The sequence below is a fragment of the Puma concolor genome, chromosome A1 (assembly GCF_028749965.1).
Source record: "Puma concolor isolate L17-30 chromosome A1, mPumCon1.1.hap2, whole genome shotgun sequence".
Lineage (NCBI taxonomy): Eukaryota > Metazoa > Chordata > Mammalia > Carnivora > Felidae > Puma > Puma concolor.
This window is the reverse complement of record NC_141667.1, coordinates 232727861-232755760: the sequence shown is the minus strand read 5'-3', so window position 1 is coordinate 232755760 and position 27900 is coordinate 232727861. Positions and strand designations below refer to the sequence as shown.

General features: G+C 48.6%; 1 long non-coding RNA gene across 1 annotated transcript; it reads right to left on the bottom strand.

Moving 5' to 3' along the window:
- Nucleotides 1-80: 80 nt before the first annotated feature.
- Nucleotides 81-27004, bottom strand: LOC147584854 (uncharacterized). The gene is made up of 2 exons (XR_015253875.1): nt 26552-27004; nt 81-1379 (listed from the first exon to the last, which is right to left on the bottom strand). It is a non-coding gene; the product is annotated as an uncharacterized LOC147584854 (long non-coding RNA).
- Between the last annotated feature and the right edge of the window lie 896 nt (nt 27005-27900).

Below are 27900 nucleotides of genomic sequence, written 5' to 3'. Positions count from 1 at the left end.
TCTCTGTCTCTCTCTCTCTCAAAAATAATAAAAAATAACAATAAAAGGCAATTCTATTGCTTCCAAGAATGTACGGCAAATGGCACGAATTGCTGAGTAATGTTAAGGCAGCATTCCCATCAGGCGGTCATTCATGAAGGGATCCGTAATACAATTAACCTTATCTGCTTACTTGCCCACAGTTTTGGGCTAAACTCTTTGTTCACTCTAGCGGGTCAACTGGTTCCTCTTGGATCTTGTTTGTACACGGCGGCGTGCTGGTAAATGTTTAACAGCTGATTCTCCAGGAGAGGGGGGGGAAAAAGGCCACGATTTGATCTGGACAGTGAGTGTGCGTGGCCTTGGCCCCCGTGCCTGCTCTCTTAAGCGCTCCCAGAGTGGTGTTCTCTCTTCAAAAAATGGATCGTACAGTCGAGAGTTGGCAAGGCGTTCCTTTCTCTGCTGGAGTGGAATCCCCAAATAAACCTGTAAAGTCACTCTGAAGTGCAGAATACACAGAAACTAGCCCGCGATGAATTCTTCCATATCCCCGCTCCAGGGAATCTGAACGGCCGGCCTCCACCTTCCTTTCCTTGCTTCGGTGAACGGCACGCCTTTAAAAGGTTTTAGAATATCTCTAAACATCCAGCTTTCTTTTTTGCTTTGTTTCGTTTCTCTCTTTAGAAGACGAACTGCAGAAAAGCCCAAGCATGCAATCATTTCCTGCTCCCGGATGAGCATCTACCGCCACGCGCGGAGGAAAAGGATGTCAGAAGAGGCTGCGGCCTAAGCGGGCGCCAGGAGCTCCTTCTAGGGGTAATACATGCTGGGAGGTCCAACCACTCGGCCATCCTACTCCTCACCTATACAGCCACAACGGGAGGCGAACAGATTTACGGGAATTTGCTGCGTTATAAAAGGAGTTGTGTGGCGCAAGGATTGCTTTTCTTTTTCACGTTGGGTCCGCCTTGCAGCTGGGCTCCTTGCTCTGCTGGCATTTACTGTTCCACGCTGTTCTCTTTAACCACGTTAATTAGCGCTCACACATCATGCGTGCTTTGCTCCTCCGTCCCCCGGAACTTGACCTCATTCTGCGCGACCTTTCCCAATTTCTTCTCCATTTCCTGTCCCAACTTGCCCTTGCTCTCTGCTTTCTGCTCTGGGTTTTGTTTTCTGCTGTGCACATTTCTTTTGCAGGAAGGACTGGCGTTACGTTTTCTAAGCCTTCTGATGACTTTAGACATTTCAAATAATTATCCGAGCTTCCTGTCTGTCTTGGTCAGCCCAGTCTCTTTCATGTCCCACGTTCATTAGATTCCTCTTGCTGGCACTTTGCTGACTGGTATGCAGAGATTCAAAGACATCCAAGAAGGGGTCCCAGCCCTCGGTGACTCTGTAATCTGGGAGAGGGGATAATAATAATATCTAAGCTGCATTGACGGCTTTCTGTCAGGCAGTTTCCTTCCATTACCTTAGGCCTCATAATAATCCTTGAAATAGACACTAATGTGACACTTATTTTACATATGTGATAACTGAGGCTCAGAGAGGTTAAGTAACTTGCCAAGGCCACAACAGCTGGTAAAATGGCGAAGGTAATTGTGATTTAAGGTTCTAGCCTAAATGATTCCCAAACCTGAGCCCCTCACCAGATAGTGACAAGTAAGTACCCATATAAAAATAAGGTGGGTTGGGGCGCCTGGGTGGCGCAGTCGGTTAAGCGTCCGACTTCAGCCAGGTCAAGATCTCACGGTCCGTGAGTTCGAGCCCCGCATCGGGCTCTGGGCTGATGGCTCAGAGCCTGGAGCCTGTTTCCGATTCTGTGTCTCCCTCTCTCTCTGCCCCTCCCCCGTTCATGCTCTGTCTCTCTCTGTCCCAAAAATAAATAAACGTTGAAAAAAAAAAAAAATAAAAAATAAGGTGGGCGCCTGGGTGGCTCAGTCGGTCAAGCCCCAACTCGGCTCAGGTCATGATCTCACGGTTCATAGGTTCGAGCCCCGCGTCGGGCTCTATGCTGACAGCTCGGAGCCTGGAGCCTGCTTTGGATTCTGTGTCTCCCTCTCTCTCTCTCTTGGCCCCTCCACCCCCCCCCCCGCCTCAAAAATAAAATAAAACATTTTAAAAAAACAATTAAAAAAATACATAAGGGAGAAAGGGCTGATGGCAAAAATGAAGCAGAATTCATGGGTTGGGTGATTTTAGAAGTTGGAGATGGGGACCAAAGCTGCTTCAGGAAAGCCTTTTCTTTGTGAAGTAGTGAGCTCCCCGGCCCTGAAGGTACCCAAGCAGAAATCAGAGCTACCTTCAGTGCTGTGGGCTAGTGCCTGCATCTGGGTGAGGCCTCTCTCTGGGAGACCTTCATCTCTTGGTATGATGATTTCAGCAAATGGCCTGTGAGCTGAGCCTAGAAAACAAGGATCAAGGGGAGAAGGGCAGAAAGAACCCAGGGGCCGAGTCCCTGGAGCTAGAACACACACAGGGGCTGCTTTTCATTTTGAGTCTGGTTCTCCCATGCCGTAAAGCTCACCCGTCACTTGGGCAAGAATATATGTATCGGCACAGTTGCTGTTCGACAGAGAAGAGAGAAGTGTCATCATTTAAGTCAGTGGTTCCCGAGGACTTACTCCATAAGCTGGGCTCCGGGGTTCTACAAGTAAAACCTGTCGATGGCAGTTAGTATCAGTTTTCAGGGGTGATGGAGTTGTACTACTGTCCCAAGGCCCCACAGCCTTAGCGTACTCGACTGAAATTTGTCTCCTACATTTTTTCTGAAGACTTTGGCAACTGCTAACATTCGTCTGCCAGGGAAGACTTCTATGATAAAACAAATAAATGAGCATAGCTAACAAAAATTAGCTGAAAAACGCAGAAATCACCAATTAGGCTTGGTGTGACAGCTTGATTTTTTTTTTTTTTTCATGGACAGTTGGTGGTAATTTTAGATTGCATACATATATTATAGAGTCAAACTTTCTGCCCATAAAATTGTCTTAAGTTATTTAATAGAAATAAATAGGTCACTATTTCATGGTATTCTGCAAAGGGCATCGTGGATTCCCGTGCTCCCCTGGCCTTCCTGACAATCCCGGGTGACTGGGTGACGATTCTACGATGACTGCAACAGGAGTAAAAGCGTAGAAATTCTAAGTGGTGGGATTGTACCGCTGTTAGGCTGGAGGACATTTTGAAGTGCTGGGAGGAATACAGTTCAACTTAAGGGCTACGAAGTATAAGAAGGGTCCCAAGACTTCTCCCCAGTTAGCCCCGGGTCGCCCATAGCAGGGGATCTCCACCCACCCGGGGGAAATCACCCCCAGGAGCTTTTTCAAACTGGCCCCACACCACCCCCTCCCCAGAGGACAGCTCCCAGGCCTGTCACAAGCCTATGACCGTGAGAATCTGCAGGGAAGAGGGGGGCTTGCACAAGTTGAAGAGGCCTGGGAGGTGATTTCCTCCCCTTCACCTGCCGAAGAACCTCTGCCGAGGCCCCACCGACCAGACCATTTCACGGTGTTTCACCTGTAGTTTCAATGTTCCCATTTAGAAAAAAAATTGTTTTAACGTTTATTTATTTTTGAGACAGAGCATGAACGGGGGAGGGGCAGAGAGAGAGGGAGGCACAGAATCGGAAGCAGGCTCCAGGCTCTGAGCCGTCAGCCCAGAGCCCGACGCGGGGCTCGAACTCACGGACCGCGAGATGGTGACCTGAGTTGAAGTTGGCCGCTTAACCGACTGAGCCACCCAGGCACCCCACAATGTTCCCATTTTAAAGAGCCCACTTAGCCAGCAGGGGACTGTGACTCACATCCCCTCCCGAAGCCTACCCTTCTCCCGGGTCCTGAACCAGAACCAGCCCTGGGACACAACGTCCCAAGCCCTGAAACAGGCCTACCATCCCCAGTTCTCCCGTAAAGCCAGCCGAGGCTGCAGCATCTCTGCCCACCGGAGTTTGCTCTATTCCGGAGCCCTTGAACCTCAGAGCAACGGATGCCCTGAGCTGGCGCCCCTGTAGGGCTCCGGCCGCCAGCAGCGCCACAGTCCTTACTCAGAGTACCGGTCAGCTCCCAGCTGAGCCCACCTCTCCTCCAAGATTTCAACAATCCACCAGATGCTCGGGGCGCCGGGTGGCTCCGTCACTTAAGTGCCGACTTCGGCTCAGGTCACGATCCCACGGTTAGTGGGTTCAAGCCCCGCGTCGGGCTCTGTGCTGACGGCTCTGAGCCTGGAGCCTGCTTCGGAGTCTGTGTCTCCCTCTCTTTCTCTGCTCCTTCCCTACTCGTGCTCTGTCTCTCTTTGTCTCTCAAAAATAAATAAACATTAAAAAACAATTAAAAAAAAAAAAGAGAGACGCTTAACCTTAACCGACTAAGCCACCCAGGCACCCCTGGACCCTCTATGTAAATATCCATCAGGCACCTCCGACTCAATGTGTTCAAGACTGACCTCATCATCTCCTGCTGTAGCCCAGCTCTTCTCCTATCGTTTCAAACTTAGTGGTTGTACCACCACCTTCCCAGCCACCCAAGCTAGACCTGGGAGTCGACACTGAATTCTTTCTCCTCCAACCCTCCACCCGTAACCGAGCAAACATCAAGTCCTGCTCAGTTTATTTACCTGGCCTTCCTATGATCACAGTCGTGGCTCCAGCCCTTATCATCTCGTCTGTATGCACTGCAACAGACCTTTCTGGCTCAGCCTCGTCTCTCATGAATTCCACCCTCCTTACTGCTGTCAGAGGGATCCATTTACAGAGCAACTCCTGTATCTGATGACACCATCGTTGCTGGAGAGTCAACGAAGCCAGAGATCCTTCCTTTGGTACACATGGCCCTATCTCCCCATCTTTTTCCCCAACCTTGCCTTACCTAAGACTTGAAGCCCCGTCAAGACAAAACCGCTCAACTCTCGCCTCCCTGTTACCTACACCTGCCTACACCTGGAATTATGCTTCCACTGCCTTCTGCCTTGGAGGCAGACATTTGGCAGATATTACCAGCCACCTCTGACCCCACCGCTTCCTTCCCAGGGTTAGATGTCTTTCTCGAAGGTTCCATGATCCCCCATGCTTACCTCTGGATTACCCCTATTGATTTATACTTTCTGTTTATGGGTCTGTCTCTTCCCATGAACATTTGCTGCTTGAGGGCAAAGGCTGTGTTTTCTACTGTCTCTGAATGGCCAGACCCTACAATAGCGATTGGCCAGTCATGGAGCAGAATTACACAACGGGTAAAACTCTAAAGCAAGCTTCAGCACAGGACGGTTGGCATCGCTAGCCTTCTGGGAGGAAATGCCAGAGTCCCGGCTACCCCAAACCTGTGCATGCCGTCTCATCCTATAGGCATCTCTACTATAAGGTTCTCCATCACCTCCCTAGACACATGCACACAGGTCAAGTGTCTCCTCCCCGACACAGCTCTGCTCCCACGTAACCCCCATCAAGATCACCCCGTGGCCTCCAGTGTCCCACCACTGGCGTGGTCCTATTGGGCAGCAACACGGTGGCATCTCACCAACCCCCCACTGACGCTGGCTTGACACCTGGCCACACCTCTGGTTTCTCCACCTTCCTGAGGCCACAGAGAAGGGACTTACCCTTTGAGAAATAAACAGTACTACTAGACCTTTTTTTTTTTTAAGTTTATTTATTTATTTTGAGAGAGACAGAGCAGAGAGGGGCAGAGAAAGAGGGAAAGAGAGAATCCCAAGCAGGCTCCACGCTGCCAGCATAGAGCCCGATGCGGGGCTCAAACCCACGAAACCGTGAGATCATGACCTAAGCCAAAACCAGGAGTCAGAGGCTTAACAGACTGAGCCACCCAGGCGACCCCCCTCCCCGGCACCCACCTTCTCAACCACGAAGGCTGTGTGTGCACTGCCTGAAACCCCTCAGCTGCGGAGCCAGCTCTCCATTCCCAAGGGTTACACTGAACAAGATATTCTGCATCCTTGTGTAGATAATACTTATCTTTTTTTTTTTTTCAATGTTTATTTATTTTGGGGACAGAGAGAGACAGAGTATGAACGGGGGAGGGGCAGAGAGAGAGGGAGACACAGAATCGGAAACAGGCTCCAGGCTCTGAGCAGTCAGCACAGAGCCCGACGCGGGGCTCGAACTCACGGACCGCGAGATCGTGACCTGGCTGAAGTCGGACGCTCAACCGACTGCGCCACCCAGGCGCCCCTGCTTATCTTTTTAGTAGGAAACATGCCCTAAGCTGATTCAAAAAAAGTAGGAAATGTCTCATACCAAAATGCAGTCCTTTTTATGAAAACAAAACAAAACAAAACAAAAGCAAACAAACATCCTTGCCAACTAACACCTGAGCAAGCCAGTCCCTGAACAGGAAACTGATACGGTGGATGAACAACAGCTCCGGTTCCAAGTTTTGACTGGGTGTTTTCAACGGGCACCTCCACTCCGCCCTGGGAGTGTCGGAGAGCCGTGCGCTCAAGGACGGTGGCTGCAGATGGGGCACAGGTATCTTCAGCTGCCAAAGGTCGCCTGGCAGGAAGCACGTTGGTGCCCTGGCGGTTTCTGGGGCCACGTGATCTAACTGCCAGGTTAGACTTCTGCAATTATAGCCCCCAGGGACCCGCCTGAAACAGACACTGGTTGCTGTAACTGAGAAAGGCTGAAGCTATAGCTCTTCGGCTAGGAGGGAAAACTTGGGAAGGAAAAGTTTACTTTAGCTCAGGTTTTGTGGTGACAAACAGCACGATAAGCAAGACTATTGCAGCCGGATGATTAACGAGGCACGGGAACCTTTGCATTGGGCTTTGAAAGATTATAAACACACGGGGCACGACAAGTGCAGCCAGTCAGCTACAAATTATGACTCGTCTTTCAGTTGCTGTCCCTTTGCACCTCCTGTTTTGGACAAGGCGAGCAAACAGCTCTCGATCCGCCAGCCGTGGGGCTCCAAGCAGACGCCACAGGGCCCTGAGACACACGTTTGACCCCGCTGCTCTGCGTGGTTGCAGGTTAACGAGACGCGCGGTCAGGATTCGAACGTTCCTTCCCCTCTTTGGTGTGGATCGAAGGCTCCGTTCTGACTGCGCTATTCGGGGATAGTTCCTTCATTAACACCTCTTAGATCCCATTTCGGCACGTCCCTCCAGTCACAGAGATACGTAGCTATGCAGGCCATTACTTCTAAAATGCAGTGGATGGATTTGTGCTTGGGGAGGCTTAATGATACACTCAAGACTCCCCGCATTAGAAGTTGTTTGCTTCCGGAAAGAGAACATTATACCAGAAAGATATGTTTGAAGAAAATAACTCCATGGCAGCAATCCAGTGTGCCGCTGCGTTTGTAGGATAATCATGACACCTGCTAACGGAGGCTTCTTTGCGATTTCGGTCTTTGGTGTGAAATACACACACACACACACACACACACGCACACACACACACACACACACACACACACACACACAGCAACGGTAAGCATATATACTCCGCAGCTTAAAATCTCAATACTCAATAAACCAAAAGATGCTTGAGCCATCTAAGACTCGGCTAGAGTTCACTTCTTCCAACATGAATTCTTTTACCTTTTAAAATTCACCAGGGGCGCCTGGGTGGCTCAGTCGGCTAAGAGTCCGACTCTTAGTTTCGGCTCAGGTCACGATCTCACCGTGTGTGAGTTCGAGCCCCGCATCGGGCTCCATGCTGACAGCACAGAGCCTGCTTGAGATTCTCTCTCTCCCTCTCTCTCTGCCCCTCCCCCACTCACTCTCCCTGTCTCCCTCCCAAAAATAAATAAAGAAAACTTTAAAAAATAATAATAAAATAAAATTCACCAAAGTAGATTTTTAGTTTACCTGGGGTCTTTGTAACTAAACTTTACATTCATCTTCATTAGGGAAAAAAAAATTTTTTTTCTCTCAAACTGAGAAAACACCTTCCTTTCAAGTTCACCCAACTCTCAGAAAAATATAATTTGGTTGTTTTTGTTCTCATTTCTCTTCCTTGAATGCACTGGCCAGAAACATTCCCGTTCTTGAAGCCAGTCAGCTGGGCAAAATCTGGTCAGGCCAACTTTATGGCACATTTCTTTCTCCTGGTTGCATTTCTCCCATAAAAATACAGTATTAAATATTTCATAACCTGGCGGGGGCGGGGGGGGGGGGGGAGGTTGGTGCCTGGCAAAGCGGCTAAGCCAGAAGCTGTTTTGAGCACTTGCCCAGCAACTGGGCAACCTCCCCATCCGTGCCCAGACTGCCACTCCTACTCTGCTCTCTGTCCTAGCTGTGTAAGTTAACAGCCCATAAATTACCCTGAATTGCTTCCTATTTGGGGGCGGTGGGGGGGGGGGGTGGAGCAGAAGGCAAAGACTCATGCCCTTATTCTGTTCTTATCTGTTCTAGTCCCTACTAGTTACCAGATAGAACTGTATCAGAGAAAATGGGACAAGTAAATAAACTCTGGTCACAAAAGTCACCCATAGGAAATCAGAATTACTAAGAACATGCCATGATTTTTGCCGTTGCGTTCAAAGAAAATGTGGCCCAGGGCGCCCGGGGTGGCTCAGTCAGTTAAGCGGTTAAGCATCTGACTTCGGCTTGGGTCGTGATCTGAGTTTGTGAGTTCGAGCCTCCGATCGGGCTCCGCGCTGATGGTGCAAAGCCTGCTTGGGATTCTCTCTCTCCCTCTCTCACTGCCCCTCCCGCGCTCCCCTCTCTCTCAAAATAAATAAATAAAGTTGAAGAGAAAGAAAAGAGAAGAAAAAAAAAGAAAACAAAAGAAGAGAAAATGTGGCCCAAAGCACGACCATCCACCCGGTTGCAGAAGCCAGGAACCCTGAAGTCATCGTGTCCTTGCCTCTTGGCTTTATCCTTGCATCCAGTCAGCCCCCTCATCTTGTTGAGCGGCCCTCTCGCCAGCCCTGGGAGCAGCCCGTGGGCTCTAGTCCCTTGCCACTGCTCGCCTGGACGGTGGCATTTGTGCCCCTGTCCCTCCAGCCCCAGCTGCAGCAGTGAGGGCTCCAAATGCACACCCAGCCAGCTCTCTCTTTCTCCTAGCGCGGTGCCACCGCCTACAAGAGTCCCACCTCCTTGGTCGGGCTTGCAGGTGCCTGCAGATGGCGCTTGCTGCCCCTCCCCCAGGGCCCTTAGCACCGCGGGCGCATCCCTGCGACTGAACCCATCTCACTGCCTGTGATCAGAGGTGCGCGATGGCCTCGCCCCCTTGACCGTGAGGTCCGTGAGGTCAGCCGCTGTCTCTCTCAGATCTGCTCAGATCTCTCTCCAGCACCGAACAGGGGAAGAGCTCGCTTTGCTAAGTGAGTGTGCAACATAAAAAATAATGTTTATACCTTGCCTTATTCTAGACAGGATGTGAAAGGGCAAATGAATAGAATTTCTAAATACAGTCTCTGTCCCACTAAGACCATACATTTACGGAGACGGTACACGTGTTTAGAAGTACAGGCAAATGAGCCATGGGCCTGTCACCCTCCTCCGTGCTCCCCACTATAAATGTTACTAACGGCTGCCGTTCGACACTATGTACCAAGCACTTAATACTAAATCCTCACAAGCCTCCGGTGCAGAGTTTTCTCTTTTCACAGGTGAAGGCGCTGAGGCAAGAAAAGGTTAAGAAATGTGTCCAGGGTCACACAAGGAGTCAATAGGGACAAGGGGTCAATTTTGGAGACCTTCTGTCTCCAAATCCCATGCTCCTTCCGCTGTGTCATGATGCCTCTCTGTTTAAGGCTTGGCTTCCGACACCACGAGCATTGCCAAAATTTTAAAACAGTTGGCTTATGTCATGGTCGGCAAAGGCTGTGGGTGGCACTGAAGCGTGGCTTTAAAGGAAGAGGCTGTACCTTAAGATGGGAGAAAGTATCGCCTGAACTCTGATCACACCCGTCCTGTGTCCCCAACCCGCACCTCTGGGCTCGGAGGCGGGAGAACCGAGCCAGCCTGAGAAGCCATCTAAATGACACCTTGACCTGAGCTAATGGCAGGGAACAGGCACCTTGGCTGTTTGCATCTACGGCCCACAGGGTCCACTGGAAACCACCGGAAGGTCTGCAAGCTCCGGGGAGAGAGGATTGGCTCCAAAACGCTTTGCAACTCATCAGGGGAAGGATATCAGATCTTCCTTCCAGGAATGGAGTCGGTCTCAAACGGGTTCGAGGTACCACACCGGGGTTCCAGTCTCTGCCGATGAGCGCTGGGAGGGAAGGAGCTGGAGAGAGAGCCAGGGGTCTTGGTGAGTCAGTGGGTCTTGGAACACCTTCACACGGACCAGGAGGGAAGGAAGACGTTCCTCTGGTCGCTCCTCTGATCTGACCTCTTGTGCTGGAAGACTGCAAAGAAAGCGCGAACTCCTTGACCTTTACAAGGGGGACACACGCGATCTGTTCTACGAGGCGGGGGGTATAGGTCCTAGCTGGAAGAGAAACGGGAAAAGGGGCAAAACAGGCAGTTTTTTCCCAGGCTCCCTTGTCTCACACGGAGGTGGAGATGCTCTGGGCCGTCCCCAGCGAGGGTGACAAAGGCGCTAACGCGGGTCAGTCTCTAACCCCCCGGGGACCGAGCACAGCCTCCCGGTTCTGCAGCTGTCCCCGCCTGCAGCAGAGGCCGTGTGACTCTGGGGTCAGTGGTACAAGCAGCAGGTGCACCAACTATGTGGCCAAGCCAGTTCTGCAGGGGGCTGCGTCTGGGTCTGGAGGCCCAGTGTGGAGCCTCTGTCTCAAGCCCTTGTGACCATTCTGTAACCCACTGGCTCCCAGACGGTGGCCCCTAGACTGGCAGTATCAGCAGCACCTGGGACCTTGCTAGAAAAGGAAATTCTCAGACCCCACGCCAGGCCCACTGAATCAGAAACTCCAGGGTGGGGCCCAGGAACCTGGGCTTTAACAAACCATCCCGGATAGGGGCACCTGGGTGGCTCATTCGGTTAGGCGTCCAACCCTTGATTTTGGCTCAGGTCATGATCTCATGGTTTGTGGGTTCGAACTCTGCCTTGGGCTCCACACTGGCAGCGAGGAGCCTGCTGGGGATTCTCTGTCTCCCCCCTCTCTCTCTCTCTGCCCTTCCTCCTCTCCCCCATGCACATGTGCGCTCTCTCTCTCTCTTTCTCTCTCTCTCCAAAATAAAAAACAAAACACACACACAAACTTTCCTGGAGATTCTGACGCATGCTAAAGTTTAAGAAGCTTGCTCGGCTGACTTCCCCTCAGGTCATGATCTCACCACTCAAAGGCTCATGGGTTCGAGCCCCGTGTTGGGCTCTGGGCTGCCAGCTGGAGCCTGGAGCCTGCTTCGGATACTGTGTCTCCCTCTCTCTCTCTCTGCCCCTTCCCCATGCACGTGCTCTCTCTCTCTCTCTCCCTCAAAATAAATAAAAGAGAAAAAAAAGAAGTGCGCAAATCTGTAAGAGCCACTGTGGAGATTCAGAGAGGAAATTAATTAAGCCCACCCAAAAGGATCTCTGTGTGGCAATGAAGGCATTAAAGATCATGCTGTTTACAAAAGGCATTCAAAAGAACAAAGTTGAGAAGCTAACACTTCCTAATTTCAAGACTTACTACAAAGTTATAGCAATCAAGATGGCTGCCGACACCTTTATGCTACTGACATAAAGACAGATAAAACTATCACTAGACTAGAATAAAAAGTCCAAAGATAAACCCATACATATAAAGACAACTAACTGATCTATGACAACAATGCAAAGGCAACTCACTAGAGAAGAACAAATGGTACTGAAACAATTCAACACCCACATGAAAAAATAAATAAGTAAAAGAATCTTGACCCATACCTCACACCATATACACATATTAACTCAAGCAGGGCTATAAACCCAAATGTAAAACGTAAAACTGAGACACTTTTTGAAGAAAGCATAGGAGAAAATCTTGGTGACAAGAGGAGGCAAAGATTTCTTACATGTGATGCCAAAAGCACAATCTATAAAAAAGTAAAATGAAAAATAAAAATTTTCTAAAAAGTTGATAAATTGGATTTCGTCAGATTTAAAAATTCTCTTCTTTGAAAGATGCTACTAAAAGAGAATGAAAACACAAATCACAGACTAGAAAAAAATATTTGCAAGGTATATATCTGATAAAAGACCTGTATCTGGAACATATAACGAGCTCTCAAAAATCAATAATAAGAAAACAAACAACCCAATTAAAAAATAGGCAAAAGACCTGAGCAGACATGTTATCCAAAAAAAGATACATGGACGGCAGTGATACTCAACATCTTTGGGCGGATGCAAATTAACCTCACAATGATATGCCATGACATTCCTTTTAGAATGGCTAGAGTCAAAAAGATCAACTATTCCAAATATTGGCAAAGATGCAGAGGAACCAGAACTCTCATTTACTGCTGGGGATGGGACAAAATGGTACAGCCATTTTGGGAAAAGCTTGGCAATTTTTAAAAAATCAAACACACTGGGGCGCCTGGGTGGCTCAGTCGGTTGAGTGTCCGACTTCGGCTCAGGTCACAATCTCACTGCTCATGGGTTTGAGCCCCGCATCGGGCTCTTTGCTGACAGCCTGGAGCCTGCTTCGGATTCTGTGTCTCCCTCTCTCTCTGCCCCCGTCCCCCCCACCCCCGCTCACATGCTGTCTGTCTCTCTCAACAATAAATAAACATTAAAAATTAAAAAAAAAAAAACACATTAAACACACCTTCCATATGATCCAACCATCTCACTTCTATGTATTTTCCCAAAAGAAAAGAAAGCATATGTCCACGGAAAGACTTGCGCGTGTTTATAGCAACTCTACTCAGAATCTCAAACGATTATAAACAAACACCTGCTTAAATTGGGTGAAAAAGGAGGAAAAAAATCCATTATGATCAAAGATAATAACTGAGAATCAACTAAAATCCAGATCACGGTCTTGAAACCCCTATTGTAGGGCACTCCAATAATTAAGACATTAAACCCTTTTTGGAAAACAATAGAGACCCTTGGTACCATCAGAAAAGCTATGACAATTATTTTCATATCCTTAAAATAAAATAACCTGGGTAAGACAGTAAATAAAGACAATGTGGTACTTAATCACCTTATATTATTAATCAGTTAAAACTTATTTTTTGTTGGAAAGAAAATTAAAGCCGGGAAGAGTCCTTTCACACGTAAGTAGATGGACCTTGGCGAATGCGTACCGTGGAATACTACTATTGCTCTACACAACAACCTGGATGAATCTGCAAATAATTAAACAAAGTGAGAGCAATTAGACAAACAAGAATGCATACTGTGTGATCGACTCCATGTATGTAAAACTCTAGACGTGACAAATTCACCTCTAGTGACAGAACGAGGATTCAGTGGTGGCCTGGAAAATGGGGAAGCGGGGGGGCCAGAGAGAGTACGAAGGAGTTCAGGGAAACTTCTGAAGATGACAGGTATGTTCAGTATCTTGATTGTGGTGATGGTGTTCTGAGTGTAGAGAGGGGTCAAAATTTATCAGGTTGTACACTTAAAGTCTGTCCAGTTTATCGGACGTTAATTATCCCTCAATTAAGCTGCTAAAAAGAAGACAGCAAGTACACCCCGTTTACACGGTGATCGCAAAAAATAGGTGCCCGTTAACCTTTGTGAATTGATTGATTAGAACCACAGCGCAGTTATGATTAAACCATGTACTGGTCGGCCCCGGCTGCCATAGAAAGTACCACACACTGGATGGCTTACGCAACAGAGATGTACTGCCTTATGGCTCCGGAGTCTAGAGGCCCAAGATCAAGTGTCAACGGCGTTGGTCTCTTCTGAGACCCCTCCCCTTGACTTGTCGATGGCCACCTTCTCCCTGTGTCCTCGCATGGTCTTCCCTCTACGCCTGCGCCTGTCTGTGTCTTAATATCCTTGAGAGGACACGTGTTCCTATGGGATTAGGTCCCACCCTAAATGCTTCACTTTTACGTAATTACCTCTTTGAAGTCCCTGTCTCCAAATACGGTCACGTTCAGAGGTATTGGGGGTTGGGACTTCAACAGGGGGTGGGGGAAGTGACACCATTCAGCCTGGGACAAACATGGTTTTCCATTTATATGACAGCACTTACCACACAGTTCATTTAGATGTAGCCTAATTTCCTTTAGGATATTCTGGTTGTGGGCGTAGCGAGACGATTAATAGAAGAGAGAATTTCGTGAATTAGCCCCTCGACTAAACTACCAAGAGCTGTACCTGGGTCCCTAAAAAAAAAAAAAAACAACCCCGCAGACAGGCAAGAGAGAAACCGGCAGAAGGAAAATGTGAGCCTTGGTGAGATGGTAGGGGAGGAACGGGGGTTGGAGACACAAAGGAAGGCCTGGCAGGCAACAGAACAGGAAGAGAGACAGGACCGTGAAGTAGCTTTTTCTTTATCCTCAGATCCTGTCTTACCATCAGACTACCACCCCGCCCCCCCAAAGGAAAGTCATGACTTTACCATCTAAACAAACGGCCAGGTTTGCACGCAGAGCTCCTCCCTTGCTGTGCGCCCAGGCCTTTCTGAGCCACCCCCCTCTCTGTGGATGCCAAGGGCAGGAAATCCAAGCCGGAGGTGGGCAAGCGGGGAGATCAGGTGCGATACAAAGCAGGATGCTCCTGGGACAACCCCCTGCTGAGAGGGGCCCAAGTGTGGGCCTTTGAAAAGCCCCAGGTCGCTAGTTCGCACGCGGACCTGTAAGTACTTTTGTTTAGATAATCAAACAAAGCTCGATTTCGAATTTGCATGGGTTTCTAGTTCCAAAGCGTTCTTGCTGTGCCTGTGACGGCAACTTCCTCTTTGGGCCTGAGACCCTTGGCCTTGCAAATGGAGTGGTAGGGGGTTGGGGGGTGGGGAGGAGCAAGTGTCTTAACCTGGGCTTAAGATGAACTGCTTGTCAACATAATGTAGGCAAGAGCTAAGCATCATCCCTCCAGCCGTCAGATACGCGCCCCTACCTTGCACTCCACCCAAAAGAATCACAGTCCTTTTCCAAAGTTTTCATAAATTGCTTGCATTTAGTTAAATGTTTGACCATCTTCCCATACTTCACTGAAACACTGGTGTAAAAGCAGGAGGCCCAGAGGACGCACCTACGCCACCTCTTTGGGAAAGTCATGTGGCCCCGTGAGGCCTCTCTTCGGGAGGAATTGTTCTCTGATTTCTATCTAAACCCAACAGAGTGAATTAAGAGGTAGAATCCTACCTGGTGTTTGAGCTGGACTCAAGATCAAGTGGACAGCTAGAGGATTATGATCCTTGAGGATTATGACCTTATTAATAATGATGGTGACCGTTTATTGAGTATCTACTATGTACCAAGCACTGTTCCAGACTATAGTATATGTGATTTAATTCCCACCATATTAAGAAGTAGATAATAATCTTCACCATTTTACACCCAGACAATGAGGCTCAGGGAAATTCCTCGACCAGGGACAGGCAAATCTTAAGCAGCAAAGCTGAATTCGGACCCAGGTTTGTCTGATTTCAAAGCCTGCATTCTTTTAACCACCCCTTGCTTTTCTGGAGGATGGCCCCAAAATATATTTTGGACTGTACTTGAGTGTCGTTATTTGGTGAGTTATCTTTGTATGTCTATTTAGATCAGAGGCTCCTTCGTATGAAAAGATTGAGTCTTTTTCTGGCTTTTGCTGAGCAGAATATGCAAGTTTAAGACACTCAAAAAACGTTGCCTGAAGGTCTGTACCTGACCTTCATCAGAGTATTATACCAACGTCAAGCTCCTGGTTTTTGACAATGTGCTGTTGTCATCTAAGACTTGACTGTCGGGGGAAACTAAGTGAAGGACACACGGGAACCCTCTTTTCTATTTTTTGGAACTAGTTCAAAATAAAGGATTCGTTAAATGTCATTTGATAACGATAAGGGGCACCGCGCTGGTACAGTAGAAACAAAATTAGGGAAGTCAGGTCCCAGGCTCTAAAACTGTTCTTCCTAACTAGCTACGTGACTTTGTACGAGTCCTGTCCAACTAAGGCCCAACAAAAGTGGTATCCAGCCACCATTTTGGCGTTAAGAGTCATGATTTCTGCTATTAAAAAAAAACAAAAACAAAAACCATTCTCAACTTCTTTTTTTAGGATGCAAGAGTGAATATATACATCTAACTTGCTTCCTCCCCAAAGGCACTAACGCTACGGTAAAAAGAGACTCTTTAAAGACACACCCCACAAAGACAGGCAGGACAAGCGAGGAGAGAACAGCAACAAGATGATAGAAGCCAGGAAGCAGGTGAGTGAGTGATAAAAGGACTTACCAGGCCTTGAGCTGACAGTACATAAAGCTGAGGATGAACCCGTTTGGCACTATAGAATCTTCCAAAAAAGTCAGGAACCAACAGCTCCAGGCAGTGGTGGATATATATGGGGTGGCTACGGGAAGGACTGGGTGAAAACCCCCAAAGACAGATCTCTAGATTCCTGCCCCCTCCCCCCCCCCCCCCCCCCCCGTATCCCGGGAGACTGCTTTTACCCGATCTAACCAGAGTCTAGGGATTTCATCCTCCTAAGAGTGGAAAATAGAAGTCTGTGGACTGGGAACTTGGAAGCGCCTTGTCCAGGCAAAGAAGATTAAACGAGTGTATACACAATGAGTGCCAAGTGCCGAGAGAGACCTCCATCCCCCCGGCTCAGCTCCCAGGACTTTGGCAGCCAGATGTTAAGCTTCCAGGCAGGAGACTAAAATTCTCCTCTGGAGAATCAGACCAGCCCCAGAGAAACCTCCCAAAGATACTGAAGTTAGGGAGTGCTCAACAAATAGCCCACACAGTGAGCTCACCCTGCAGGGAAGCTGACAGTCAGCAAACCCCCACCTTGAGCTCAGAGCTTCCAATTCTGGCTTGTTGGTTCCCAACGCTACCGTGGAGATAGATACACCACAAACCAAAGAAAAAGGCCACCTGGAGTCTATGCAGGGAGACGAAAACTTTCCCCACGATAAATAATATCCTCAGAGCAACGACAGACGATCCAAGCAAAAGACAATCTAAGCAAAGAATGCTATAAAAGAAGAAGAGGAGGAGGAGGAAGGAGGAGAGGAAGAAGAAGAAGAAACAGAGAGAACAACAGCCAAAGAGCTCTCGGGAACTAAAAACAAGACTGCACAGATGACAAATTAAATATAGAGAGACTGGAAAATGAAGTTGATGGTAAGTATCCCAGAAACGACAGCAAAAAAGACAAAGACATGGAAAATGAAGGAGAAAAGAAAGTAGAGGATGGGTCCAAGAAGTCTGACATTCAAAGAATGGAAGAGATCTCAGCAAGAGAGGAAAGAGAAATAGAGGGTTAATCGTTGACAAAATCATTTGAGCAGTTCACCAAGGACAGGACACGCTATTCTAGAATGGAAGGGTCTAGCGCGGACCCAACACAACGGACGAAAATTGCCCAAGGAACATCACTGGGCAACTTCTAACCACTGGGGACCCACTGGGAACAAAACACGATCCTACGGGCTTCCATGAAGATAAAATAGGTCAATTACAAGGATCAGAAAACACATCGACTTCCAACTTTTCAAAGCCAAGAGACAAAGGACAGAGGGTCCAGTTCTGGGTACGACGGTGAATGTACCCTCCGCCTGGACTCTCCCATGGATTGCCATTCTAAAACCCGGACAGAACGATGCAGCATTTGTTTGGGGAATCAAAAAAGTCAACGGGAACAGGCAGACTGAGATAGGAGAGCAGAATCCAGAGTACGACCAAACGAGCAGTAATTGTAACATTTTTTTCTCCTAGAATATCCCGCCGTGCCTCAAGGCAGTGCGACAGCAATGGCAACGGTAGCCTGAGGTGCCTAAAAAGTGGAATATTATTCAGCAATAAAAGGAGCAAATTATCGATTCATGTAATGGAATGACTGACTCTCAGACACATTTTGCTAAGTGAAATAAGCCAGATCAAAAGGCTATTATAGAATTCCGTTCGTTTAACTTCCTGGAAAAGGCCACACTACAGGAACAGAAAACAGATCAGTGACTGCGAGGGAATGGGGTGCAGGCAGGGGTTGACTGCAAAGGGGCAGAGTGAGGGAAATTTTGTGATCGAATTATTCTATATCATGACTGCGGTGGTGGACACACGACTCTATGCATTGGTCAAAACCCACAGACCCATACACTAGCAAGTGTGAAGTTTGCTGTACGTAAATTTAAAAAACCAAATGAATCAGGGTATGGGAGGGAACCCCAGAGGGATCTAAGCCATAACAAATTCACCTAAGTGTATTACAAACGAATAACATAACCACATGAAAGGGGTGAAAAGAATTTTGAAAACAGTGGTGTGTTTTTTTTTTAAGTTTATCTATTTATTTTGAGAGAGAGAGAGAGAGAGAGAGAGAGCTCAAGAAGGGGAGGGGCAGAGAGAAAGGGAGAAAGAGAGAATCCCACACAGGCTCTGCACTGTCAGCACAGAGCCCAACTCAGGCTCAAACTCACCAACAGCAAGATCATGACCTGAGCCGAAACCAAGAGTCGGAGGCTTAATCGACTGAGCCACGCAAGCAACCCCCCCCTCCCCCGACAACGGTGTTTTAACAGGATACCGTAAGGCTTCGGACAGAAAGAACTCGATGCAAATATGCATTCTGGTCAGTACACTTGTTTCTCAGAGGGCTGTGGGTTAGCAATTCTCAAATAACTTATGTGGATGCTAGGGTCGAACGGAATGGTAAATACGGTATTGAGCACGAGAACCAGGCCTCTCACGGTCAGAGAAAGAAGTTACACATAGGGAACGGAGAAAGGCTAGAATAATCCCTGTGGTGTGTGACTGGAGTCAAGGGTATCGACATGAACTCTCATGTTTTTTTAAATATGTACACAGTTCAACAAAGAAATGAACATAAATATGTGTATAGACTTGGCTTATTATACATACATATATTTCCTAGCTCTGCCTGCTGAGCAGGCCTCGAAGCAATGACACCCCAGTAACAGTGAGCCCACCTAGTGCCTCGATGTTGGTCTCTAAATGCTGTGAGCTATTAAAGGGAACCAGGGCTCTTTCAGAAGTGGCTGATCGAGCTCAGAGAGTGGAAATAGGAGATGACCCGGGAGTATCTTGTGAAGCCAGAAGGTAAGAAGTTACCCCCAAGGATGAAGGCCCAGGATGCAAAGAACACAGGGACCAACCTGAAAGCACTTCCAATGGTCAGAGTTGGAACAATCTGAAGTACAATATAAATGATAATATAATTAGATTACAGCCCATAGAGTAAAACAAATACCTACCCATGGGTCCACACTAATATAAATACATGAGTGAACGGATGGATGGATGGATGGATGGATGGATGGATGGATAGATGGATAGAGAAAGGGGTAGCTCTTCCTTATAGAAGAATTCCAATTAACAAACGTAGAAGATAGGGCACCTGGGTGACTCATTCAGTTAAGCCTCCGACTTCAGCTCAGGTCACGATCTCACAGTTCACGAGTTCGAGCCTCGCGCCAGGCTCCGTGCTGACAGCGCAGAGTCTGCTTGGGATTCTCTCTCCCCCTCCCCTGCTCATGCTCTCTCTCTTTCTCTCTCTCAAGAAATAAATAAATAAAGTTAAAAAAAAAAAAAGGTAAACATCACTAGCTATAAGAATTATCGCAGGGGGGTGGAGGGCGGTGGGCGCCTGGGTGGCCCAGTCGGTTAACCATCCAACTTTTGATTTCAGCTGGGGTCATGATTTTTACAGTTCTTGAGATCAAGCCCCAAGCTGGGTTTCACAATGAGCAGGGAGCCTGATTGGGATCCTCTCCCTCCCTCTCTCTCTCTGTCCCTCCCCTGCTCTCTGTCTCAAAATAAATCAGCATAAAAACATAAGAATTATTGACATCATGAACCCCTTGGTCTGATGCCCTGAGAAGTGCACATCACTTCTATGGTGTTCTTGCTAAAAATTCATGAAAAATCAACAGGCAAACCCAAATCCAGGGACACTCTACGAAATAACTGACTGGTAGTTTTGTTGTTGTGGTTGTTTCAATAGTGACAAAATCATGAACAACAAGGAAAGACTGAGGAACTGTGACAGACTGGAGGAGATTGAGGAGAAATGGCAATTAAATGCAGTGTGGGATCCTGGGGAGGGGCCGTCAGTGAAAAAAACCTGGCAAACTCCCTCTAAACCTATAGTTTAGTTAATAGTATTTGTACCAAAGTTAATTTCTTAGTTTTTATCATTGTACCAAGATTCTAGAAGATGTAAACACTAGGGGAAGCTCGGTGAGGGATATACGAAAACCCTCTGCGCTATTTTCACTCTTCTGTAAGCCTGAAATTATTGCAAAATAAAGGTGGTGTGTGTTTTTTTAAGTACATACTATGGGGCACCTGACTGGCTCACTCGAAAGAGCATGCGACTCTTGATCTCGGGATCGTGAGTTCGAGCCCCACATAGGGTGCAGAGATTACTTAAATAAATAACTTTTGAAAAAGTACCTACTGTGGTAAAATGTCATTTTACATCCTTAGCTGACCTGTCACAGCGAGGTACCTCCGATGTGTACTCACGGATGCATGTGGCACCAGTACTTAATCCTAATGGCGAATTCTGGTGCCTGGACCAGCTGGCTGGCTGATTCTCCCCCCTCGTTTTTCTACATCGGTTTGGCCAGAATTCCGAGGCCTTGGACTTTGCTGGATGAGGAAAAGGGGAAAGGGAGCAAACAGCCAGGGGGGTAGAGCCTACTTTCCCGTGCGCTTCTAAGCGGCTTTCAGCTCCCACCCTGCAGAGCTCCGACCTCGACCTCTCCGGAAGCCACTCTTCTTGGGTCTGAAAGATCACAGAAGGCATAGTCTAGGTGGGAACTAGACCATCTGTTTATGCCCTCGGAATTTTAAAACCGATCCCCCGTGTTTACAAACCCGAGCTTACATGTCACGTTTGTTGGGCAATAACTAAGTAGCTGCCAGGCCGTGGCAGGGCTTCTCCCCTTCAGAAGCTCCTCCCCGAGGAAGCAGGTCAGGTCCCGAAAGGTGGTTCTCAATCGCACTGTTTATCACCCCGGTTGCCGACGAGGAGTTTCCACTTGCAGCCCTCAGACTGGGGGCCATCAGACAGGAGTGTTTCAAGATCAAGCACATGCACGGGAGGCCTGGGTGGCTCAGTTGGTTGAGCCCCTGACTCTCCATCTCCGCTCAGGTCACGATCCCAGGGTTGTGGGATGGAGCCCCGCATTGGGCTCGGCACTGAGTGCAGAGCCCGCTTGGGACCCTCTCTCTCCCTCTGCCCCTCTCCCCCGCTCACGTTCTGTCTCTCTAAAATAAAAATTTTAAAGTATATATATTTTTTTTTAATTTTTTTTTCAACGTTTTTTATTTTATTTTTTGGGACAGAGAGAGACAGAGCATGAACGGGGGAGGGGCAGAGAGAGAGGGAGACACAGAATCGGAAACAGGCTCCAGGCTCTGAGCCATCAGCCCAGAGCCTGACGCGGGGCTCGAACCCACTGACCGCGAGATCGTGACCTGGCTGAAGTCAGACGCTTAACCGACTGCGCCACCCAGGCGCCCCAAAGTATATATTTAAAAAATTGTGTTAATAAATAAAATCAAGCACATGTTCCCCCCTCTTGGCCGATAGATGTTCCCTCTGGCATATTTTCCCCAACAAAGCTGTTCTTCACTGCATCAAAAACACATTAAGGGAGAGAAGATCTGCAAATATTGTGGGAATCTCCTTAACTTGTATCCACCGCCCCCCCCCCCCCCCCAGACTCTGAAGTCAGGCACTTCAAAGGAGCCTTGTAAGGAGGAAATATCCGTGGCCTGGGGCAAGCAAATCATCACTACAGCCTCTGTTTCTGCAAAATCCTGGTCTGCTCCTGAAGGAGGCTGGTAGGCTCTTTGTGGACGGGAGCCTGCAAGCCATGGCACTTCGAACCCTTTCGTTTTTGTCTATTGCCTGTCCTATTTCTTGCTGATTACCGACTGCAGAAGCAAGGCGGCTTCTATATATTACACAGTTACCCTTTGTCCCTTAGAACCTCCTCTAATGTTGAAGGACTCAGTCCACACACAAGGGCAACATTCACTATTTTTTTCACTGATTTCCATTTTTTTTTAAATGATCTCTTGTTTGGGATTGAATATATTAGTAAGCCCTTATGTGCCCCTACATGATGGGGTTAAAAATGTTTGCAAAACACCTCGGGCTGAGCCTGAGCAGAGCAAGCACACTGTAGACCGACGGGCTCGTGGCCAAGAACCCTGATGGGGCATTGGCAGCGAGCAGAGCTTTTTCAGGACGCCGATCTTCGTTGATAACCGTGCAAGACCTCAAGAAGGATGATCCTGGGGTTGTGAGTTTGAGCCCACATTGTGCGTGGAGCCTACTTAACATAAAAAATAAAATTAAAAAAAGAGCAAGAAGGAGGCTTTAAATTGCTGCCTGACACCCTGTTTCCGGAATCAGCCAAGCAGGAGGTTGACACAATTATCCGGACAATCTGAGCAGAGATATACTTATCTACATTAAAAACCATCATCATCAGGGGCGCCTGGGTGGTTCAGTAGGTTGAGCGTCCGACTTCGGCTCAGGTCATGATCTCACGGTTCGTGGGTTCGAGGCCCCATATGTGCTGACAGCTTAGAGCCTGGAGACTGCTTCAGGTTCTGTGTCTCCCTCTCTCTCTGCCTTTCCCCTGCTCTCTCTCTCTCTCTCTCTCTCTCTCTCTATCTCTCTCTCTCAAACACTCATTCCCATATTGCAAATACAGAAACCAAAACACGGATAGGTAAAGTAACTTTTATTTTAACTTTTTTTTTTTTTTAACATTTATTCATCTTTGAGATGACAGAGACAGAGCATGAGTGGGGGAGGAGCAGAGAGAGAAGAAGACACGGAATCTGAAGCAGGCTCCAGGCTCTGAGCTGTGTCAGCACAGAGCCCAAAGCGGGACTCAAACTCACTGACCGTGAGATCATGACCTGAGCCAAAGTCGGACGCTTAATCGACTGAGCCACCCGGACGCCCCAGTTAAAGTAACTTATCCAGAGTCACATAGCTAATTAAGAGCAAAGCTGGGATTCAAACCGGGTCTCTGACCACAGACATCTTAGCCACCAAGCTGAACTGTGCAATGAATATGCTTCCATACCCAAGCATGCCTTCTTCACAATATTCTCATGGAGCAGGGCTGGCACCGTGAGCCCCGTGTCTACCTTAGAACATTCCCACTGTGAGTCACCTCCCTGTGACAGCCAAAAGCCACTCTGTCTCCCAACCCGACCCCTTAAGAACCAACGCAACAGGAAGCTACGGGTGGCCATCTGCAGACAGGGCTCAGGAAGTGGCTCTCAACCAGGGGCAACGTCGCTTCCCGGGGACATTTGGCAACGTGTGAAGGTGTGTTCGATTACCACAACGGGGGGGTGCGGAGGAGGAGGAGTATTAAATGGCAGCCGAGGATGCTACTAACCATGGCACGAGCCAGCCTCTCCACTCCCCCACCTCCGGTCCGGCCCGGTGTCGGATGGTGTAGAAGTTGGGAGACCCCGAGCGAAAGGAGTCAGTCCTGCTCTTCAACCCTTGTCCCCGGCCTGGTGGCCTGGGATGATGAAAAATCACTGCTACTGTAGTCAGGAAGCTGTATCAGACGGGTTATCTCACCTGCCGGGGAGATGCTACCGCCTACATGTGGGGCTTTCTCCATCCGTCTAATTAGTGCATTTGCGGATTGTCTGAACGGACAGCCTCCTTTCCCCTGTAAACAGCACGTTGGCAAGCCAGTCCACACTCAGAACACTGCCCTGACAAGCTAAGCAAGCGATTCAACAAGGTGACTCTTGTTGCTGCTCAGAATAAAGGCGGGTGGCATATTCTAGGGGCAATCGTGGGGGGCGGGGGGGGGGGCGGCGGGGAGAGAAGTGTGACATTGACAAGGTTAAAGGGGCTTTGACAGGTAAAGCAAGGAAAGAGCATTACCAGCAGAGGGGAAGAGAGGAACTTTAAAGCTGGTCAGGGAATCCTGTTGGCCCCACTCCCTAATTATTTTAGCAGGCGATGAGATCATCCTCCACGAGAGCGGACGCAAAGAAAGGGGAGCTATAACCAGACACCGCTGCAAATAAAGTTGGCTTCACTCCAGAACCTAAAACAAGACGCGTGCGGCATTCGCTTCGTGAGAAGTTTAAGGTCAGAGTTCTGTCACGAAAGCACCCGCCTGGGGAGTCAGACACACCTGGTTCCGAGTCCCCGCTTTGAAATGTCCTCGCCACGCAACTCCCGGCAGAAAACAATCTCTCTGCACCTTGTGCCTCATCTGCAGAGCGGAACTACTCGCAAGAGCCACTCGGGGTCGTCCTGGGAAGTACAGGGTGTGATGTGTGTGTGACACGGGCACTTGGTGGTGCTGGGCACAGAAAACCCGCGGGGTAAAGTATACACGGAATAAATGCCCTGACCCAGCCTCTGCCCTCCTCCCTTCCCTTGCACGTGTAGAGAGGGAGGTTGGTTTTCCCCCAAGAGCCTGGTTGGGTGAAGTCGAAGTACAAGGGGCGGAGTCAGAGCCCAACAGAGGCTTTGTATTAATGGAATTTACTTTCACAAATCATTCCCGCGAGATGTCCAGATAAGCAAGCTTGCCCGAAACAAGGATCTTTGACTCTAGGACCCAGAAAAGGACTCCCTGAGATGCACTTAGTATGCACCCAGGGTCACTAGAAACAGGTTTACCGTGAAGCTGATGAAAAGGAAGCTCCAGGCCTCTCACCCAGGCAGGAGCCCCAGCAACGCATTCACAGCCATTGGCTTTTGTAAACTTGGCGGTGGTAAGATACTCTGACCTTGACTGCTTAAGATCGCTGCCTCTTTCTACTCTGACTTCCCTTGGGCCACATTTCCCCTCCTTTTGGGTGACTCTGAAAAAAAATTTTTTTTTAATGTTTACTTGTTTTTGATGTTTATTTATTTTAATGTTTATTTTGTTTGAAGCAAACAATGTTTATTTTTGACAGAGCACTAGTGGGGGAGGGGCAGAGGGAGAGGGAGACACAGAATCCGAAGCAGGCTCCAGGCTCTGAGCTGTCAGCACAGAGCCTGATGGATGCAGGGCTCAAACCCATGAACCACGAGATCACGGCCTGAGCTGAAGTCAGATGCTCAACCGACTGAGCCACCCAGGTGCCCCTGGGTGACTTTGGAGTGGCCATGGGTATTTTGGGGGATCTGGCTAAGAGGAATTAGGAGCTAGAGATACTGCTACTTTGGGTTCAGGTTATGTTTTAAATTTTATATATTTACAGTTCAGTTACTGCTAATTGTTCTGGAGCAGGGAAGGTTGCCAGCACCATTCCTACGGCCCACTGGGTTGACCCACCCAGCATGGAGATATGAAGGCTCAGATCCAGAGGTCACATCACAAGTTATGTGTCCCGTGGTTTCTGGCACCACGGGTAGCATGGCCCGGGGGAGGAAAATCAAGATGTGGCATAGACACAACCAAAACAGACTAGTTAGAAGCTGGCCTGGGGAAAACTTTTCCAACCATCAAACTTCACAACTAACTGTAGGCACACTTAAAATTGATAATTGGTCAAGATGAATTTGAGACCACCTAAGAAACACGCCCCCCAAAATATAGGATACAAAGGATATCAGAGGTAAATATCTGATATATAAGCAAATATGGGGGGGAGTGAGAATGGAGACAATAAAACTCCCTCACTAAATTTCCTGAAATAATTACAGCCTAGTCAGTGAATCTAGAAAACTGGAAATTCCTTATGTATCCGTTCTATCGGGAAGGATTTAAATAAAGTAAATATACAAGGCTCCAGACTATTCTGGTGGATTTTCTTGCAAGGCTGAGCACATACCGCACGGCGTTTGGGGGGAAAGTACTTTTTCATAACGTGAAATAAAACACACCTAGCCTTAAAAAAAAAAAAAAAAAAAAGTTAGTTTAGTTTCTGCTAAAATCTTTTATCTGTCCTTTATCTATCCCTTGCCTCCAGCAGAGATTCTAAACTCTATTCACGCTCGCTATTGTCGCTTGTACACCCAAATCAAACAAACTCAGCTGGATCATTCGTTTTTGAAAGCACAGAGTAACACCCCACAAGCTGGAGAAAGTGAAAGAACTTCTTTCTAAATTCAGCCGCCTGAACAAGGAAACATTCAGGTAGGCAGCGTCCTTCCAGTCTCTGTTCCCACCACGTGAAGACTTAAAGGAACCACGCTCTGGAGGCTGGTCTTCCTTTCCGTGAAAACGCCAGCAGAAGTGCCCACGAGCTCGCCCTGCCTTTTCCCACCCCCTCACCCCTCCCCGCACGCCGTCGGCTCCCAGGAGCACGAGTTTCACAAGGAAGAGAAAATGTAGCGATCTGCTAATTTCAGAACCGCGTCCTCCCCGTTCGCAAACGCCTGGGCCCCGCGCCCGAGCCGCCTGCCCCTCCCTCCGCGCAGCGCCCGGGATGCTGCAGCCCGCGGCTCCTCCAGGTTTGGGAAGCGGGTGACCCCGGGCAAGTTTGTCGAGTCGGAGCGGAACGACACCCGGGAGTATGTGTTGGCTCTTTTCCTTTCCTTGGAAAGCACTTAGCAAGCTTAAGGCACCCCCCCCCACACACACACACCCACCCTGTATACCTTCTCTTGCAGTGCTGCGTGGTTTACAAAAACAGAGCTCGTGTCTTTAAAACCTGCGTTTTCTCCCTGGGAGTAAGCATTAGTTAATGACTGCCAGCCGGTTTCTGTGTCTCGGCACCATGTGACCCGGCCACGTGACTTGGAGCCGGCTGTGGTTGTTCCTTGTATTTGAATAAAAAGATCAAGCTTATTATTGCACTGAAAGCCTGCGGATCTCGCCCGTGCAACGTGATTCCCAGGCGGGTTACACAACGCGCTGCCGCCCTGGGCTCCGGCTCCCAGCGCCCAGCCTGTCTCCGCCCGGCGCAGGGAGCTGTTTGCTAAGGGACATAAAACAAACATGGTTTTATGGTTTCCAAAGTGAGAGTCCATTTTCCTCTTGGAAGACGCATGATGATCCTGAAAAAAGAAGAGACCCAATTCCTCGGAACCTTCTTACTAGGATAAGGTTAGGATTCCTAGTGCACGCATATAAATAAAGGGGAAAGGAGGAGATGCAGTCTCTTTTTCAACCGAAGATTCAGGATTTGGTTTGACCTTTCACTATTTTCCTGTCTCCCTCCCTGGAAAGTCTTCAACACACATTCTTGCCTCAGAAAAAAATACAAACTAAAAGTGACATTTTGAAATTTAAAATGTAAATGCATGTTCGTTCGGTGGGTTCCCCCCCCCCACCCCCGCCTGGAGATTTCTAGAACATTGGCAGTTAAATTTTGATTCAGCGTATCCTGCAAAGGAGAGAGCGAAGGGATTAGTCTGTGTATAGGTGGGAAGAGCTGGGTGTCCCTTTGTAGGTTAGGGTGGTGGTGAGCACAGGTATGCAAACGTATGCAGATTTGCCTCCAAAGGGACCCAGCCCCCTCAGAAGGTGACATCCTTACTCTGCTCATTTTAATACTCCCTTCCCTTCCCCTCCCCCCCAGTGCAATGTTTTGCTTCCTCCTGTCTCTAAGGGTAGTCTTCAATGATGACTCAATTACAGAAGGACCCGGGAGGAACAATAACATCGGTTATCTCTAGCCCAAGGCCTTCTCTGAATGGAATTGCAAAGAGCTTCTCCCCAGCAGCCCCCTTTCCAGTCGCGTCTGCCTTCTAGAACACGAGGCCAGCCCACTCTCCAGCACAGGCCAGATTTCAGCTGTGGATTCATTCATTCTACCGATACTGACTGAGTGCGTCCTCCGGCTGGCACTATTCCAGGTGCTGAGGAAGCAGGCGTGAACAGGGAGCCTGCTCCCTGCAGCCGGGGGCCCTCACTCCGGGAGCGAGAGTTATCTCCAAGAGGCCGAGCCCACGAGGCCTGTCCAGCCTGGGGGAGCAGCCTGTCAGACTCCCTTCTGTGGTCCAGC